The sequence below is a fragment of the Neopsephotus bourkii genome, unplaced genomic scaffold (genome assembly GCF_033783945.1).
Source record: "Neopsephotus bourkii isolate Nb327-2 ecotype Australia unplaced genomic scaffold, CSIRO-AGI_Nbou_v1 NB_1749, whole genome shotgun sequence".
NCBI lineage: Eukaryota > Metazoa > Chordata > Aves > Psittaciformes > Psittacidae > Neopsephotus > Neopsephotus bourkii.
In genome coordinates, this window is record NW_026902223.1 from 2,175,475 (window position 1) to 2,191,701 (window position 16,227).

Below are 16,227 nucleotides of genomic sequence, written 5' to 3' on the forward strand. Positions count from 1 at the left end.
AGACAGGAAAGTCTTATACAATAACTTCACCTCGTGGAAAAGGTCATGCACAGAGTTCACCAAACACTGTCTCTGTATTCCTTTGTTTATTGCTCAGTGTCCTTATGCCCATCCCAGAAGCCACAAAAGAGGGGAAGATCTTTAAAAATACTCTCTGTTTTGGCACATCCCCCATAATTTGGCAGTGTTTGGGTTGAGGCTTTTGGTTTACATTTATCCGAGCTTCAGAAAAATCAGGACAAAGCTCAGCTGGAGCTTCACAGTTTTGCTGAGTCTCACAGAGAACCCCCATGCAGAATTGCCGCAGGTTTTATAGGTCTCCATCCAGCCCATAAATCACTCGAGGCCGACTTGAAACTCAGCCCAGGTATGCCACAACACCCCAGGACTCATCCAGGCAGCAGAGAGGCTCAGGAAGACCTTGCCTGTGCTTGATTGCTACTCTCCAACTGACTTTCTATGTGCCCCATCCATTCTTTTAACCTTCAGTGGTCCCTTGCCATCGAACTTTGTGGTACACCATTACACATCCCATGTGCGTTAACACCAACAACCTCATACGAGTGATGTCCCGTGGTAGCCACAGGAAGAGCTGTTATCACTCATTGCAAGCCATTCTTTCCTCTCCACGTGTTTTCATTGAGTGTCAGATGTGGAAAACCGAACAGGATGATCACTCAGCACGTACCTTGTCTCTGCTGCCTGCTGGGAAGTCACAGCAGAAATGAAAAATGAATGAGGGGAGGATTTAGGGAAGAAAAACACTGAATTGCTCAAAAGGCACCAGGGCAAATTGAGTCCAGCTCTGCTGTGGTTTTGATGCTCTTGATAGAGATGAATACTCAGATGTTCCACTGGTTTGTCAGCAGGCAATTGGTAAAAATCTTTTAGCACTTTTCCTTAAGGAGTGATCATTTTTTCTCCCCACAGAACTCCTGTGGGTATGACGAGGCATTCCCCAAAGAGCACTCATGATCTCATTCTAGCTGACCCGACAAAGAAACCTTTAGCCCAAGCATGAACAATGATCAGCAAGTGCTCACTTATCATGGCACAATTGCCAGTTGATGCTCTGTTTGGTCTTGCATCAGTTTACCCACAAGGGTTTCCATGGAAATTAATATACAGTATCATACCTGTTCTATCATGCCCTATCTGCTGTTTTTTTTCCACAGGGTGTACCACATGCCAGCTCCACAAATCCTTGAAAAGCTTTGGATCTATAAGGTAGTAATTACCCAGTGTCTGTGGAGCAAATCCAAAGCATACTGTGGGGCTGTGGAGCTGTAATTATGCTATAGCCTGTATGACTAGCTGACTGCTGCCGGATGCTTTCCCAGTCACAAGGTGTAGTGTAACCCTTGCAGCCACTGGATGTTTTCCTACATTAAAAGCCTTTGAAGGGATTTTAGGGGTTGAATGTAATTCGGCTCCTGTAAACCTAGACTCAAGATTTTAGACCAGATTTATTGGTGGCAGGCCTCTCAACATGCAGCTTTCCCAACCATGAGACTTGTGTACCTTTGCTGATAGGGTAAGGACCCATCCCCAGAGCCTGCACGTGGCACCCATCAGTGTCTGCGTGCTTCTGTCTGGGTTATGTAATGGGAGATGCTGTGCTCCATGACCTGAGCCTCTTTCTCTTGCTGTGTGACCCCATCCATGAAACATGTGCTGGCTGGTGGATTAGGGACCTAGAAACCATCTGTGGCTTCGTGGGAGGGAGAGGGGAGCAGGGGAAGTCAGCAGCCAAGCTCCTGGTGAAGATGGTCAGCAGTGAAGTCTTTGCTCAGCTCTTTCTCTATGCTCGGCCTGAAACTGCTTGTCAATCCAACAGTCTAATACACAGCAATACATAACAGCCACAGCCATCTCTAGAAATGGACCCACCTCAAGAAGTGATGCGAGATCCCAGAACTGTGTGCATCCCATGTGCAGTGTTCTCAGCAAAGCTGTGAGACCCTAATGATCATTTAACCTATTGCAAATTCAGTCATGACCAGGAGGAAAAGATCAGTTGGGTACAGAGGTGTGAGAGGAAAGAGAGCAGCATTTCAAGGAGAAACCAGGGCTCAAGGGTGGGGTACTGATGGCCCAGCAGCACAAAGGGATGTTATCACATGCCCACACCCAGTAATTTTCACCTCGTTTCCTTAAAACTCCTCTGGTTTCAGACACCACCCATCAGAAATAGCATTGAATCAGCTGCGTTGTGTTGAGGACAGGGGGGTTCAGTAGTAGAGATGTTTTCCTCTGACATCAGGTCCTCCGAGAACCGATTTGGAGAGCAATTCAGACCACGTTCAGAGGAAGACACAAGATGTGTTCCTTTGTCTTTTGCTACCAGTCGTTTTTGCAGGTCCTGCCATTATGTCAATTAATTTTCTTCTCTTGTTTACCCACATTTATGCTGCAGAGACTTGAAGGTTATACAATGCATGCTTGGAGCAATATAATTTCATGTCCTTCAGAGACCTCAGAAGGTACAACAAGATCCCTGAAGCACGGAGAGCTCCATGAAGTACTTGTGAGAATAGTGATAATTCATTTGCTTTGCCTGGTAGTTTCAGTTTGCATTCCAAGCATGGTTTTATGTGGGGCTCTGGAATTTCTCATTAACTGTGGTACAATCATTTCGAAGAGCTACTGAGGCATTTTACAAATGTTTACAGCTGGGACATGCAGTACAAAGGGGTGGAAGGTAGATATAATTGAAGTTGGCTTAATACCACTAATTCATCAAGATAATTATGCCTGTTAAATCTTTACCCATCAGACATGCCTGTACCACAGACAGATGCAGTGACTGGTGACCTGACTGCTGTTAAAGAAGCCTGTAGTCATAGTCAAGAGCTTCTGATGAAGCCTCAAGGAGGCAGATGGAGTCAAGCACATCTGGACATCACCATAGAGCAACCTACCTGCACATCCACTTACAGTGGATGGTAGCTGCTCTGTAGTGTAGCTTGATACCAAGAAAAGGTAAGGAGATGGGAACCAACATCAGCAAGTCAATTAAATTGCACAATATATCCTTTTTTTTCCCTACAATCACACCTCCTGCAAACTGTCTGTGTTCTTACTCTCTTGCTCTCTCTTAAGGTAGTAGATTGAGAGACAACAAATGGCCTGTATGGTTTTCCATGTCACTTTGGGGAAGGTTGTGTTCAGATTATGATTATGTATATATATATATATACACACACATGTACATATGTGTTTGAACCAGCTATTCTTCACCTTCTTCTCTTCAGCTTCTTAGTGGCAAACTGGAACAAACTTTACAGAAAACCCATTTCCACCCTCTAGTTTCTAAGGACAAGTATTGTAGCTTTCAGAAGGACTTTAATGGCAAGCAAAGTTGTTTTCTCCTTGAAGAGATTGATAAGGTGAAACTTATATCATGCAGCTGCCTTAGTCACTCTTGAAAGCATGCTCACCTCGTTCTTCCAGCAGCCAATGAGACCCAGTGCTCCCCTCCTGGCACTGCTTGTGCCTGCATTTGAACTGGGGTCATTGGGTATGAGCTCTCATGACCAGAATGAGACCATACTGGGCTTCTGTTATAAAGGGGATCAATGCTTTAGCTGCAAAGAAAAGAAACTGAATCACAATAGAGGTTGCTGGAGAGAGGACTTTTGAAAACATTTTCTGCTTCTAATTTTGGTAAGGAAATAGGCAATTACTGTCTTAAAAAATTAAATGTCATGAAATTTCAAACTGTGTCTGATAAATATCTTGCAACTTGTGACAGAGTTTGCTGGAAGTCTCCCCTAATAGCAGTGCCATGCTGGCCAAGAAATGTTAGCTGTGTGCTCTAGCCTTTTCTTCATGTGGGCTGGACTGGCCTGTAGTCAGATAAAAGAATCATCTGCTTAGTTTAGTTCTTAAAAACAAATCTGAGCCAGTCAGTCTTTACTTTATAGCAGCTATACCCAATCCATCCACAGAAGTAATTAAAACTAGGAATTGGCCAGCACTAAAACACCATTTGCCAACTTACTAGAACTTTATAGAGGGAGTCTGAAACCTTGATCTATGTGTCTTAAAGCTTTGGCTGAGGTCCAGCTCTACCTACTTCCCAAGAAGGCTTGCTTGGACGATGTGTGCTCAGTTAGATGTGCATTGGCAAGGCAGACCAGCACTATTTACACATGCTGGTATCTGAGTCACCTTCGCACTTCACTAGGTCGTAATTTCTGATGTAAAACATGGTCAGTAAGTTGGGCTTAAATGTCCACGTGTATATCCGGGTATCAGCCTGCCTTTAGGTTTTGTCTTAGAAGGTTTATTTGTCTCTAATCCAGTCTTAGATGAACTTTCTGCCATATAATGATCTGCTCTTGCAGTGTTTGGTTGAGTTAGGGGAATACCTTGACACCCATTGAACTGATGAGCATCCAACCCTGAAGCCCATGTTTTAAAGAACCTAACAATGTCATTAGTCCCTTCCCAAAGGACTTCTTGGTCTAAACCCCAGTCTTTTAAAGGAACTCCCTGGCTTCAAAGCCAAGCAGGAATCCCACCACTTTTGTCTATGCTATTGGCCCAAAACCCACTTGTAAACAGTTCCTTTCTTAGAAGGTAGTCTAAGTCAATGAATTCCTCAGTGTTTTCTCTGAAAGTCTGGAATAGGCTTTCATGCTATAGTGTTCAGAGAATGACATGAGGTGCTTTACTCCTAGGAATCTATGAGGCTTGAAGACGAGGGAAAGAAAAAGTGAATGAGTCTCTCCTGGTGTGCCATGCTGCTATGGACTAGAGTTTGCTTAGTGTTTAATACTCACTGGGAACCCTACCACCATGTGTTGCCTTTACATTGCCATGGTTGCATCAGAGACACCAGAAGCAGAGGTAGTCACCAACCCTGGTGGGATAGGATACCCAGCTGAACACAGCAGCTTGGGCTTTAGCTTGCAAATGTGATGGAGCACAGCTCATCTGTCACCGCTACTACAGCCTGCCTGAGGCAATAGGAATTAATTACAAGGCTTGAAAAGAAAAGTCAATAACAGAATTGAAATATTCCCATAGGTTTCCCTTGAATTAGATCTCCCAGATAACGTCTGCTGATCATAAAGTATGATGCCAGGTGAGATAATACTGCTAATTAGATGGACACTGCACCCAATCTTCAGCCAACCCTTGTGAAGCTCCATGAGGTCATGCATGAATAGGCTCCAAGGAGAGAGGCAAGGTGTCAATAAGGATGATTTTCCTCAATAGATTCACCTCTGATAAGCACATGCCAGTGACTCAGTGCAGGATGAGTAGGTGCTGGAATTTTCATATCCATGTAAAAATAAAGTAGTATAGAAAAATCCAGTGAGTGCCTCTTTTTACCCCCACAGATTCTATTTAAAATTAGAGATCAGGAATAAGAAATCTGAGGCACAATGCAAATACCCAGTGCCTGTGGAGATTTGCTGTTATGCCAGGATGCTCTGCTCATGAGTTAATACTTTGTAGTATAGTGGGGAAAAAAACCCATGCACAAAATTGCTTCCAGTTGGTTCTGAGGTAGGTCCTGAGTGACCAAAATCCCTGTCCTTTGAAACGAATCCAGATGACATGAGTTGTGCAGGCTGTGTTCTGATTCAGCGTGGAATTTGGTTTTCCCATCATGTGAGGGAGAAAACGTCCAGTCCAAAAAGGGAGGTGTCAGCTTGTAAGCAAAGTCACTCATCAGAGAGAAAGGATGCTTCGAACACGGAAAGCAGAGAAGCGGGCTTAGCAACGCGCTAACTTTCTATATTGCCCTGTGGACAAAACTGTCTTTGAAGGATTAGTAACAAACTGGAAGCTCACTGGAAATCTCTCACTTGTTTGCTTTGGCTTCCAGAGCATTTCTAAATGCAATTACGAGCAGTTGAGAAAAGCAGGAGACAAACAATATCTTGTAGTTAGTGCACAAGGCAGTGGTGTCTCAGGAGACATAGGCTGATTTCTGATCTCTCTCATGGTCCACTGTCACACAAGAAAAGGAGCCTTTAATTCATCTGCAGCTCGGATCCTTTCCTACAGCAGGGATGAAGCTGCCCTTTGTGTGCCCAGTGCCTGGGCTGCCAGCAGTACAGGCAGCGACTCCTTGCATAAAGGTGCCTTAGTGAGCCCTTCGTGGCCTGCTGATGCTAATGTGATTCAGACAGTGATAATGATGTCTCCTCCCTGAAAAGTGCTTCTACATAAGCTTTTCTTAACAGTGACATACTGCTTCAGATAGGGAAAATCCAAAGTTCCTGTGTGCAGATGCTCATCCTTTTAAGCCACTGGATAGCAATGGATTTGTGCTCTGCAAGAATGAATGTCTTTATTAAGATACGTGTTTGCTGGGCAGTGACAAATCTTTCCTTCAGAACATAGTGATTAAGGTTTAATTTAACTCCGGATTATAGGCAGCTCCTTTTGCAAACCAGCCTTCATCCAAGTTTGCGCACGTATTGCCTGGAAATGAACGTTACTCTCCAACTGCTTAAGCAGCTTTGGGTAAGAAATTACAGTTTCAGGAAGATTAGGAGCATAAGAAAGATCTATGGGCTAAGAGGAAGTTAAAAGAAAGCACTGTCATGGGTTCAGGAAGGAATGCTGTCACCCGTGAGGGTCTAAGTCTTCCCAGTCCCTTGCAGGAGATGGCGAAAGTAGCAAGTAGATGGAAAACAGATGGATTAGTGAAGGTGATGAATTTACAGATTATGAATATGAATATATGATCATATACATACGGTCAAAATGGTCAACAGGAAAATCTATAGGCATCAGTCTGCTTAGAGAAACAAAACAGTGGTTATGGTTCCAGAGGTTTTATTACACGGCAGCAAAAGTGAGGAAGATGGGCAGAGGTCTGGAGGAGAAGTCAGGCAGAGGGAAAGGAGGCAATGGTTGCAGGTCTGCCCGCTGGAGCTGGGATGCAAATATTTGCCTTGTTACGTGGTACCCAGCTCATGCAGATCATATCTCCTTTGATGTTTTCTTTATGGGTATATGCCTGTTCTGCCAGATAAAGGTATTTAAATCCCATATGTGAGTATTTGTTCTTAAACACATGTTTATCCCCTCTCTGAAAGCAGTAGGAGGACAGTGTGGATATCTGATGAATATTTCATCCTCACTGTAACGACAGCTTTGATTTGTGAGACAGCTTGGAGTAAATTGCTGGTAATTTCTCACTATAAAAATAGTGGACATACATAATTTCTGTGTGCCGCAAGGAGAACAGCAGAGAACTGATGTGCCATTATCTGAGTGCCAAAATCCCAGCCACGCATAGAAGTTAGTGTTTTTAGACTAGAGAATTAATGTTACAATCATCCCTAATTAAGTGGATTCTGATCATTTGTTATGTTTGAGTATCTGCAGCTCTGCTCATCATTTTTTCATGTTATTCCTTGGCTGTTTCCTCACATTTGGGCTCTTTCCTGGTTTGATGTTTTGTTCTCTGGAGATTTCTCATGAATTTTTACTCTTTCCTCAGAGGGATCCTTTCTCTTCCTAATTCCAAATGAAGGTTGTCACTGGGCAATGGTGTAGCAAGAGGATAAAGCCAGGCAGTGGAAACTCCTTTAAGTGAATGACATGGAAAAACCCCTCTGGCTTCCTGTCAGTCAAAAAAGGTCGAACACAGTCAGAGCTACAACTCTGTCAATGGAGCCTAAATCCAGTATTTAATATTGATCTCCAGCTTCACAAATACTGTATTGACAATGGTGACATCCGTCCTGACATCAGCCTGATGAAATACAACCAGCACATATAAAAATGACCTCATACTGGCAGATTTGCTCACAGTAACTACTGCCACAAAACCAGAAAGGATCTTTTGTAAGTTTAGTTATTAGGGATAATGTTTTATTAGAGGAGCTCTAGGTTGGAGGAGTATTACTTGCTTGCTACCCAGTTCTCTATGCTACGCTGTTCAGGCATGATGCTGAGGTGAGATCAGGGGGACCAAAGCTGGGCTGCCTCAGTGGTTGGGTAGGGGGGTGTTTGAAATTGGTGATGCAATAAAAGCCAATAAAATGAGAACAGTATGAGACAGATCTCTGGGTTGTCTAAATAAAGCATGGCTGAGGTGACATCACTGGGGCAACAGTGATTTATACCAGCTGAGGATCTGGTCCATAAAGTTGGGAGTAACTCTTTCTCTGCTGTGATTTATGTGCTCCTGTTATTGACTGCTTAGGAATAAGCTCTCTGTTATAAACAACCTGGGAAGTGATGGAGGCAATTGTATCTTAATGAGACCATGGTTCCTTGATTTAATTACCTTACAGAATCTCAGACTAGACAGCTCCAGAAGTCATTTATGTCCCAATCTTTCTTTTCTTCTTTTTGGTGCACTTTATAGTGATTTACAATTCAGCCAAAGGGACTCTTCAGACAACTGATGAGAAGTGTTTGTATGCAATTACATTGTTTCTTCAGGAAAAAAAAAGAAGCCAGTTTTGAGACTGTAAAGGCCTTGTATCATTTCCCAAGCACAAAGAAGCAGCAGTTCTGCTTTTTAAGTCTAAAAGACCAAAAACATTAAGGATAGAATTAGGGGAATTTAAATTAGAGGCAACACTCTGCACGCATGGGGAATGTTCTCATCTGGAAAGCTCACAATTCAGTCTTGTACACAGTTTGCAGCTGATGCTACAGGACTGCTCCACCAGGATTATCCCATCCCCAAGGGAATCCCCCCATCCTCCTTCAAATCTATGGGATAAAGCAATGGAAATAATACAATGTTGCCTAGCATTCACAAATGACTATTCTGTCTCAGAATGTCTCACAGCCTTTAACTAGATAAGGTTTAAGACATCTCCCCAAATCAATGAAAATGAAAAAATCCAACTATTACATCCTATTGTCTTCTGGAGCAATGCTACACTGCATCCAAACGTGCAGCAAACAGCCTTGGCTCTTCTGTGATGCTTCCTCAGTGCTGTCTGAGGAGGATGTTCATGGTCATCACAGCCCAAATAGTGTAGCCAAGCCTGAGGACCGCAGCTATCCACAATGCCCTGTGCCCAGAGGTGTCTGATGGCCACTGAGCCAGTGTGGGAGTTGTCTTCATCCTATCAAAAGTCTTAATAAATACTCAAGAAACACCAGCCTCAGTGTCGAGTCTTTGGAAAAACCACTCCTCCCAAAGCCTTTCCCTCATCTCTGTGTATTCAAAGGCATTTGTTACAGTCACCAGAAGCCCCTGCATGATTTACAAGCTGACATCCCATTGCATTTTCATTATTTATTGGAAGATACAATTCCCACTCACCTTTCTTCCATACTTCTCTGCACATCCCCTACCCCGACTGAGGAGCTGCCTTTTCCCTTTCCACTAAATCTGTCTTTCCTTGTACCTCCCCTTGGCATTTTCCATCTCTTTCCTCTCTCCGACTGCAGATAGTTGGAGTTTCAGTCTGTAATGTCATGGTCTGACCTTGGCACAACTGCGTCTGCCTCAGTCTCAGGGGTTTAAAAGCAAGAGCCTGACACAGAAATGACTCAGGTCCTTTTGCCCTGGACATCAGCACAGTACCTGTGCTCAGCAAAGCACTGTCATTAATTACCTCATGCCATTAATTATCACCAGTGTTCAAAATGTAGCAGAATTCTGAACAAAGCATCCCATATAATGGCATATTTACACCCTGTGAATACACTTGTTACTTTCAAACCCCATAAGCAGAAGCATTCCCTCCCTCAGGAATTAAGTCTCCTGGGCAAAATGATAATACATGTTAAGAGAGGAACTTTAACCCATGCTGTAAACCATATATTAATATTTAATAAACCTCTGCCTTTCTTTAACACAAGCTATTATTATCCATATTTCGGGGCTGGATTGATGCTGCATCATGTGGCACAGACAGGGGCTGCTCAAGTCACTGGAGGTTTGGGAACCAGAGACCTGCAGGACACAGAGCTTGCTTCACTCAGACTTGGGAAGCTCCTCTGTAACACTTACCCATGTGATGCTGGTAGTTATGTTAGTGAGAGGACCTGGATCTTTACAGGGTTTAAGTGGGTACCGTTCGATCAATGCAGACACACAGCTTCACTTTGCCACAGATGTGGTACCTGTGACCCATCAGCAACACAGCTCCAGAGGACACAGGACAAAAGGAAAAAAATCAGTCTATGTGAAAAATGACACCAATAACAGCAGAATGAAGCCCTCCCATGTATCAAACATTATATGGCTGCAAGCAAATCCTGTCCATTACCTGGCAAAATACAATTGAAATTATGCCTGCGAGTTCCTCAAGGGAACAGATATGATACATATGAAAGTTACGTGTACTTCAGGGCCTCCCTGCCTCTCTGCAGTCAGATTTGCAGCTTGCTTTCAGAGATTACTGCAATGGGTGTCCTGGGGTTTGCTCCTCTCCTATCTGGGTGCTGTGGACCTGCCACTGCACCCTCCTTGCCCAGCATGAATGTTCCCACTGCTTCCACCTGATGCAAACCTTGGGTGCCACACAAGCACGACTATCAAAGCCAGCCCAGTCTGCTTATTTATACTACAAATGAGACAAGAAGAACACAAATCACGGTGATGTACGCTGCTGACGATGTGTCTGGGCTTTTGACTAGCTGTAAATCACTGCGACACAGTGGAGCTTCAGCAAGTGAGATTGGTTTTGGTGTTGTTTCAGTAATCCGGTGCTTCTTTCAACATTAACACAGCCCTGCTGCATAAAACTAAAGGGAAAAAACCTCTTACTGTTTTTCACTCCGTATTTCTAAGTGTTCTCCTTAGCCCAGTTCTCAGTGTTCCCAAGTGACGGGGACTCCAACCCAGGCAGCAGTCCTGTTTATTTATAAGAATGAACCAGAGCCACACAAAAGGTTATGGCTACAGGCCAAATGTCTTTGACATCATAGCCTGTCATTAACGGCATAAATCCTCTGTGATTTCATTTCCCAGTCAGCTAACCAGCATCTATCACAGCTTATTTTAAAGGAAAAAAAATGTCTAAACATTTACCTTCAGAGCCCAAACAGATCGTATCATTCCTTTCTGCTTTCCCAATATTATATATATTCCCTTGCATATGGCATTTTTATTACAGGTTGCAACCTGTCACAGAGCTTGTTTCAGAAGGAGATGTGGACAAAGAGAAGTTTTCTCCTTGTTCCCTAAGGGGAAGAACAAAACCAGCATCTCGTTTCACAAAACCTTTGCTGACCACAATACTCTGCTGTTTCACTGGGTTTCTGTTCCCCTGCTTGTGCACCAGATCTTTACCTGGTCATTCATTTTGAGGGAGAAAAAGGTGAAAAAGGTTGCTCTCTGTGCTACAGCCTCTTCAATACAAGAACATTTAAAGTGGACAGGCCAGAACAGTTTTCCTTTAGACCAAGCCTGATTCTTGTTTCCCATAAAATGATTGTGGTTATGTGCAAAACACGAGCAAACTCCTTAGAGCACACAAGGACCAAATATACATGTAATAGACTGAATATATGTGCAATACCTGAGGATTTTGATTGCAAACACCTCGGCATTCTAAGTCTGACTGACTTTGGTATATTTGCTGGTGGATAACATGCTGCTTGACAAGCTGCCTTGGTATTTGCCCAGTCACTGCTGGGTACATTAGATTGGGCCTAAAAGTATAAAACCTGCAGGAGTAAACTGGGAATTCTACAAAAGTAGAGAGACAGACACTCAGGGTTAAACTCACCTTTTTGCATATAAACCAAAATCACATAAATCACAGCATTTGAGAGCAGGAGGGCACCACAGGGCATACCCAGAAGAAAATGTCCATAATACAACGCACAACACTGACTTATCAGCTCCCATCTCAAAAGCACCCTGGGAGAAGTTAATTAGACACAATTGCAGATTAATTCTGCGATCTGAATGAATTCAGATGAGGAGAACAGGCTCAGATCAAGCCCATTTCACGTCTGCTGCACAAGGGGCAGAATTACATGGGCAATTTGGTACGCAGTGGCAGCAGCTTGGCAGAGGCAGCGAGCGTGGGTCCTCCTGATGCTGTATTTTCTCAGTCCCTGATGCGTTTTGGTCACAGGGGATGAAGCATCATGAGGAGCCGCACACAGTGAGTGCCATGACAAGGGGCCAGGGCAATGCAGTTCAGTATACCCCGCGCAGAAAATAACACATAGGGGCACACAAGCAAAATTTGCTGAGCAAGCAGTCTCCCCTCTTCCTGTCCACCCTGCTGTGTTCAGAAGAGAAAGGACAGAACAGAGCTGGACATTCCAGTTCCCATTTGAGGCATCCCTCCTGCCTTCATCCCATGTTAACCCTGTACCCCAAAGCCCTCACCACCACCAAAGAGCAACAAAAGGACCTCACGCATACCTTCACCAATATAAATTAGATGTTTCCTTTCTGTGAGCTGTCTGGAATCTCAGGAGGCACCCGCAAGCAAACGCTACCCAGACGTGCAGACAGCACAGATGTGACAGAGCGCTCATGTGAGAGCCAAAGTTAAAATATGCCTGCAAAGCACCAGTAGCTTCATTCTTATGACTAACACATCCCAAAGGTGCCATAACATGCACTGATGCAATGAATTCTGGGGCGCTGGAAGGAGTACAGCAAGAGGAGGAGCTGGAGAGGAGAGTTTCTTAGGAAAGCCAACAAGTTATTTTTCCACCATTTATCATGCTACTTTTACACTGGGAGTTAGCCTTTTCCTCCGACTGCAGAGATGAAAAGTCACACAACTCCAGCATGAATTAAGCCAGCCAAGAAAAAGAAAAGCAGCTTTCTCTGCTCCCCAGGGCATACATTATGCCTATTTGTTAACATTTTTTGATACATGGAGGGGAGAGACTTCAAGGAAGGAATGTGGTCATCTCCTATCTGAAGCAAAATCTACCACGTTGGAACGGGCTGAACGTGTTTAGTTAGGAAGACATGTTAGGGGTAGTAATATATTTGAGTGGTCATGTTTGCATTCGTCAGTGCAAGTAATACAGTGTAGTGCTGTGAGTAACAGTCACACGATGGACTCTTACAGTACCAGTGGAAATAGTAACTGATATATCTGTAGCCTGGCAGCAGAAGATGCATGCCCAAAAAGAATAGGATGTCAGCAGCAAAGGCAGACCTCAGCCATGGTTACAGAAGCTCCCAGGGTTTATGTACTCCTGTAGATAATGAACTGGGTGTCAGCAAAACTCTATGAGCCTTTAGAGTAGATAAAGTTACCTGTAAGCGTGTTGGGAAGCTTCCTCCTGAACAGCCACCAGCAATGACCATCGTCTAAAGCAATCTTTCCAGGGACATGGAAATACCCATGGAAGGAAACCTGCAGGAGTTGAAGTGTGTGAATGAGGCTTTCAAACAATACATCATGACTTATAGCTCAAATCCATGCACATAATTTACATGTGTCACACAACCTCCAAGTCTGAAACCCCAGAATATGAAAGGCTGTGGCTGTTGAATCATTTACTGTAACAGCAGTATCGGCATTAAACAGATGCTGCGATGTGATTCCTGCAGCAGATGAAAAGGAGGGACAATATATGCAAATGCTACTCACATTTTCTTTCCCTGCTCTCCCAGTGGTTTAATTTATATCTGATGAGACCACAGTTTTAAGGAGGAGAATGGCACATTAGTCTCACTGGTAATACCGCTCAGGATGAAAGCGCTCTCATTATTCGCAGTGAAAGATCCAGATTTGCTTAAACAAGAGCTGTCACAACACACTGGGGTCCAGGGATTCCTGGGGGAGCTGGTCTGACATATTTGAAGCCGATTTGCATTAATTTATGAATCTTGCAGAGTCTGTTTGTCCAATGGTTCTAAAGATGTTTAGTCAATGCATACCTCGAGTTAATTCAATAGCAAAGCTGACAGATAACACGCCAAGGGCCAGGCGCAGCCATTCTGGCAACCCCTCCTCATTAAACACCGAGCCTAAAGAACTGCACAAGGATCTCATCACGGGAGTTAATGAGCTATAAATATTGAAAACACCAAGACACTCCAACTGCATTGAAACGTGGCAGCTATGAAGGTAAATACCAAACCCACAAGGGTCCTCGAGGTCAAAACTGATGATGGGTGTCACTGGGATGAGAGAGAAAAGAAGGGGGACAGAACGAGAAGGCATAAATAAACTCCTGAGCCCACTGAGAGATAGACTGGAAACCTGAGATAATGCCTCTAACACAGCTCCAGCCCTGGCTGTAATTAGGATAAATCAGGGCTTCTCTAATTGCTTTTAATCCCTTTGGCTTTGCGTACAGGAGTGACCATAAACCAGCCCTGCAGCCTCCCTTCCCACCGGTGCTCCGAGAGCAATTTCCCATATGGAATCAGGTTTGCAGGGTGGACAGGTACAGACGGGAGAAGGGAGGCTGAGGACACCAGGATCTGCAAGTGCATCATCACCACCAGCACAGCCTTTGCAAATCAGGATGCAGGTGACACTACAGGTGACATTTTGCCTTCCTCCAATGAATTCATTGCTTTCCTTTCCTAGATACTGCTGTCACAACCACCCCAAACCCTGCAGATTGAGTAGCTCCAGCTGAAGGAGACCAGTGTGCTACAAAGAGCAGATGGAGCATGTTTGCACTCCATTTGCTTTGAAATACAGTGTGAACATTTGAGCAGCTCCATACCTTTATTAACTTTATTCTTCCTTTAAAGCTTTTTCCCCCCATCTTCAATTAGCTGCTGGGCTTCTTATTAGAGGGCAGACATCTCTTGCCAGACTCTTGCAGAAGAAAGAATGGAATTCCCTGTTTCCATCTACAGATCACAGACACATCCTGAGTCAACTGCAGACAGCCAAAGCTCTCTTGCCTAAGGTGTAAACAGAGAAAATACCAACTTTTGATCTGCTTCTACCTTTCCAGCACAAGTGAAGCCAGTGCAAGTATCAACATGGGAAAGAGAAACAAGTGTTTGCTTGGTCTGCCTCGTAGTCTCTGTGCGCATGCAAAGGACTCACACAGAAATAAAGGGGTGAAGATGGAAATGACCATTTCCATCTTTTCTGGGAGCTAACAGCCACTGCACCACTTGAGAATACTAAAAGACTTCAAAAATCAAGCTAAAGCAGTGAGATTTCTCTGGGTAATCTCTTTGCCCCAGGGTGAGATTCATCCCTGTTCTGTGCTATTAAACTGTAGAAATCTATCCTTTCCTCTTAACAGCCTATTATACATCAATTAAATGGAACTCCAGTAATGATTTCAGTGGAAGCAGCATCTTAGAGTTCATTAGTCTCAAGCAACACCAGCAACCAGATTGGTTTCAAAGCCCAATAATGAAGAAATTCCATAGGTAGTGACCTGAGTGCTCTGGTTTGTTCTGCACTAACAACTGAGCATCAGTACTTGCAGGCTGGAGGGGGCTCAGGCAGCACAGTGAGCCCCATGGCCCTGCTGCTCCAAGCCTGGATGAAATACAGGCATAGCCATAAGGCACCTTGCATGCCATGTAATACAAAATAATTAATGAGTTAATTTGCATATCAAGAGCAGTTTATGCACAGCCAGATATTTTGCCTTTAAAATAAAACAAGGAGTTAGTAAAATATCGATGCTGGAAAGAAAACCTTTGGTTTCCTGCCTGCGGCAATAGGGAAGGTCTCCCCAGGGATCCAGATTGCCTCTTGCATCAGGAGGAAGCAGGGTTCACATGGGAGTGAACCTGCTACCACTGGGAGGTGGAAAAAGGAAGGTATCCAACAAGGAGAGGAAATCTCTGCTGCAGCTCATGACTCCCCTTTTGCACAGCTTCCAAGGGTGGTTCTGTAGGTATTTCACATTTTAACACGCCTGTCAACTGAATGAGACTCAATGTAGATAATTCTTTAAATAAGATCTGTTTCCAGTGTCTGTGGGCTGAAATCCAAGCAGTAAGGAAGGGAAAGTTTGGGGAACATTATGAAGAATAATAGAAAACGCACATATTGCTGAAGCAGGTGTGGTTGTAGCCCCTTTCTGTCCTGCCCACCCAAACCTATAAAAGGCATTGTTTTGCTTTTAACCACCTGCATTTGCACATTCAAACAAGCTGTAAATGTTACAGATTAAAGACTGTATTTCAGAGAAAACTTTAGAAGGAAAAAAACCCCTATGATTTGTTCAAGACTCATATTTCATTTTTATATTCTTGACCTTTCTATAGCTTTAATTGCTTTCACTTTACTGTCCCGTCCCCAGACATCAGCAAACCAGCAAGAACATCTCTGCGACCTGCAGGAGAGGACAAAGCAAAGGCAATGCATCAAG

At 43.8% G+C, this 16,227-nt stretch overlaps 1 long non-coding RNA gene across 1 annotated transcript; it reads right to left on the reverse strand.

Moving 5' to 3' along the window:
- Positions 1-3,228: 3,228 nt before the first annotated feature.
- On the reverse strand, positions 3,229-11,705 carry LOC133225193 (uncharacterized). The gene is made up of 3 exons (XR_009729055.1): positions 11,676-11,705; positions 9,953-10,065; positions 3,229-3,587 (listed from the first exon to the last, which is right to left on the reverse strand). It is a non-coding gene; the product is annotated as an uncharacterized LOC133225193 (long non-coding RNA).
- Positions 11,706-16,227: the final 4,522 nt, after the last annotated feature.